Source organism: Phoenix dactylifera, chromosome 14, assembly GCF_051530095.1.
Source record: "Phoenix dactylifera cultivar Ajwa chromosome 14, Ajwa_hap1_PhDact_Kaust_v1.1, whole genome shotgun sequence".
NCBI lineage: Eukaryota > Viridiplantae > Streptophyta > Magnoliopsida > Arecales > Arecaceae > Phoenix > Phoenix dactylifera.
In genome coordinates this window covers 9,166,708-9,170,825 of record NC_143203.1, presented here as the reverse complement: position 1 = coordinate 9,170,825, position 4,118 = coordinate 9,166,708, and the positions used below count along the sequence as shown (strand labels likewise).

Sequence of the window (4,118 nt, the reverse complement as noted above, 5' to 3'; positions counted from 1 at the left end):
ATTAGAGGCTTAGGTGCCCTCTTCAAACCAGTTAGGAGCTGTTTAGTGATTTTAGGGCAAATACAAGGATTGATGTATTTTTTTTCTTTTATTTGCATGCTTGACTGATCAAGTACTAGTGTATGCAAGGAAATCGTTCTAGAGTACGTGACCTATTACCTTTTGACCTTGAAATAGAACAGACCCTTAGGAATATTCGAGCTGAGATTAGAACATTAGAATCATCCCCACCTCCTGAGATGGCTGAAGAACAACCCAAACTCCTGAGGGAGTACTTTACTCCCACCATTTATACTTCCCCATCTTGCATTCGATTACCTGAAGTAGCAGCTGTACAATATGAAATAAAATCTAGTGTGATCCAAATGCTCCCATCTTTTTATGGGCTCACCAACGAAGATCCATATAAACTCTTAGATGAATTTCTTGAGATTTGCACCACTGTCAAGATTCAGAACTTCACTGATGATGCTCTGAAACTTAGATTATTTCCTTTCTCCCTTAAAGATAGAGCCAAGCAATGGTTGAATTCTTTAGAAGCCAATTCGATTCGTTCCTGGGATTAAATGCAACAAGAATTTCTTAAAAAATACTTTTCCATAGGAAGAACGAACCAGTTTAGACGTGCCATCACAAGCTTCTCTCAAACTGAGGAAGAAGAATTTCATGAAACTTGGAAGAGATTTTGGGACCTAATCCGTAAATGCCCACATCATCAAATACCTAAATGGCAGCTAGTGCAATGTTTCTATGACAGATTGACTGAACGAAACCGTCAGATGATCGATGCTGCATGCGGGGGGACTTTCATGCTTCAAAATGAGCATGAAGCATGGCAATTATTTGAAAATTTTAATGAAAACTCCCTCCACCATGCTTCTTGTTCTCATCAAGCACCCCCGAGTTCTCAAAGAAAAGGGACCATTTATGAAATAAGTCATTCTATGGACCTGTCTAGCAAGTTAGATGCATTGTCCCATAAGATTGACCAACTGATGATAGGAGGACATGTTGTTAGCTCTTCCCAAGCACAAGTGTGTGCTATCTGTTCTAGCCCATTGCATCCTATTCATGAGTGCCGCTCAGCACCCCAATTCCCCGAACTCATGCAGGAACACATCAATGCTGCCCAAACACTGTCCAGACCGGATAATGATCCATTTTCCAATGCATATAATCCGGGATGGCGGAATCATCCAAATTTTTCTTGGAGGCAGCAAGCTTCGAATGCTGCTCAACCCTACTCCCAAAATTTTCAAAACACTCAGAATTTTAATCTCTACCGTCCCTCAACTCAATTTCAACATCATCCTCCTCCTCCAACCCAAAGAAATACAGCCTTCGAGGAGAAAGTGTTGACTGCCCTTCAAGGTTTGGAGGCAAACACACAACTATTGCACTCCCACACGAAATCAATTGCTAAGCTAGAATCCCAAATGGGTCAACTAGCTAATGCATTAAACAAGCGAGAGGAAGGCAAGCTTTCAAGTCAACCAATAAGTAATCCAAGGAGACAATACGTGGCTCAAGAAACTCGATTAAATCATGAGCAAGCCAATGCTTTGACTACCCTTAGGAGTGGACGTATAATAGATAATAAGATTGGGGAGGGTCACAATAAAGAAGGTAAAGAAGAGGAGAGGAATGTATCACATGAAAACCCAAAACCTTCTTCAGCTAGTCCACCATCGGCCACAACCCACACTCCAAAGGCCCCATTCCCTGAAGCACTTAATGCACCCACTCCCTTTGGCAAGAAGGAAACTTCACTAGACGAGATGATGGAGGTTTTCAAACAAGTTAAAATCAACTTTCCGCTCCTTGATGCCATCAAACAAGTTTCCTCCTATGCAAAATTTCTCAAAGATCTTTGCACCCAAAAGCGAAAATGTAGGACACATGTGCCTAAAAAGGTCCTACTTACTGAGTAGGTAAGTTCCATTCTCCAACACAACATCCCTCCAAAATTCAAAGATCCTGGTGCTCCCACTATTTTCTGTGTCATAGGAGATAACTCCATTGATCGAGCACTTTTAGATCTAGGGGCAAGTGTGAATCTTCTACCCTATTCAGTCTATGAAGGATTTGGGTTAGGTGAATTAAAACCCACCTCAGTATCTTTACAATTGGCTGATCGATCCGTGAAGATGCCACGGGGGATGATTGAAGATGTACTTGTCAAGGTAGACAAATTCTATTTTTCAGTAGATTTTATCGTCCTTGATATGGAACATGTGCCCAACATAAAAAAAACAAGTCTCTGTGATTCTTGGTCGTCCCTTTTTAGCGACAGCCAATGCATGTATCAACTGTAGAACTGGGGCAATGGATATATCATTTGGAAACATGAAAATTAAGTTGAATGTGTTTCATGCCGCTGACCAACATGTGAGGGAAGATGAGTGTTGCCTGATTGATGAAATGGATGATCTTGTAGTGGAAGCCCTTCCCTATATCTTAGCGGATGACCCCCTTGAGGCATGCTTGACCCATTTTGACATTGACAACTTTGATATAGACAAGGCCGTAGAAGAAGTCAACATCTTACTCGACAACCAATCTCCCATGAGTTCCTTTTCTTAGAAGATCCGACCTGAACCTCTTCCCCCCATTGCTAGCACACCAGTTTGTCCTTCCATTGATTCTCCACCTAAACTTGAGTTGAAGCCACTTCCGACAACTCTTAAGTATGCTTTTCTAGGACCAGAAGATACTCTCTTTGTAATCATCGCGACCAACTTATCTACGGAACAGGAAGTTAAACTTTTAAGGATGCTAGAAGAGAATAAACATGCCATAGGATGGTCTGTAGCCGATTTGAAAGGGGTTGACCCCTCCGTTTGCATGCATCGAATTCACCTCGAAGATGATGCAAAGCCCACCCGAGAAATGCAGAGAAGACTCAATCCTAACATGAAGGAGGTAGTCAAGAAAGAAGTGGTGAAGTTATTAGATGCCGGAATCATTTATCCAATTTTTGATAGTAAGTGGGTAAGTCCGACACAAGTGGTGCCGAAAAAATTAGGTATCACTGTGGTTGAAAATATGGAAGGAGAATTGATACAAACTCGCACAACTACGGGTTGACGCGTGTGCATTGACTACAGAAAACTCAACTCAATGACTAGGAAGGACCATTTTCCTCTACCTTTCATCGATCAAATTTTGGAACGGTTGGCTGCTCAAGGTTTCTACTGTTTCCTAGATGGTTCTTCTAGATATAATCAAGTACCTGTTTACCCGGACGATCAAGAGAAAACCACCTTTACCTGTCCATTTGGGACATTTGCATATAGGAGGATGCCTTTTGGACTATGCAATGCACCCGCAACTTTTCAACGATGTATGATGGCCATTTTTTCAGATATGGTGGAAAACTTTCTAGAAGTGTTTATTGATGATTTCTCAGTTTTTGGCCTATCTTTTAACGATTGTCTGGAAAATTTAACCTTAGTTTTAAAAAGATGTAAGGAGACCAACCTAGTGTTAAGTTGGGAAAAGAGCCATTTCATGGTTCAAGAAGGCATAGTCTTGGGACACGTCGTGTCTAAGAGGGGCATTGAAGTAAATAAAGCCAAAGTCAATCTTATTTCCAATCTCCCTCCATCCAAAACTGTGAAACAAATCCGTTCATTCCTTGGCCATGCTGGTTTCTACCGTCGATTCATTCAGAATTTCAGTAAGATTTCCAAACCCTTGTGCAATCTTCTTGCCAAGGACACTCCCTTTGTCTTTAATGAAGCATGCGAGGAAGCATTTGAAAATCTTTGCTCGAAATTGACCACTGCACCCATCATACGGCCTCCTAATTAGACTCTTTCATTTGAACTGATGTGTGACGCATCTGACTATGCCATTGGGATAGTTTTAGGGCAACGGCTAGAAAAGGTACCTCATGTCATCTACTACGCTAGTAAAGCACTCTCAGATGCACAATTGAACTACACCACCACTGAGAAAGAGTTACTAGCTATAGTATTCGCGCTAGACAAGTTTCGATCTTACCTTTTAGGATCCAAGGTTACCGTATCCACTGATCATGCTGCCCTTCGACACCTTCTTGCAAAGAAAGACACCAAACCCCGTTTGATTCGATGGATTCTTTTACTACAAGAATT

At 41.5% G+C, this 4,118-nt stretch overlaps 1 non-coding gene across 1 annotated transcript; it reads right to left on the bottom strand.

The window, feature by feature from the left end:
- Positions 1 to 615: 615 nt before the first annotated feature.
- On the bottom strand, positions 616 to 721 carry LOC149751333 (small nucleolar RNA R71). The gene has a single exon (XR_016398398.1). It is a non-coding gene; the product is annotated as a small nucleolar RNA R71 (small nucleolar RNA).
- Between the last annotated feature and the right edge of the window lie 3,397 nt (positions 722 to 4,118).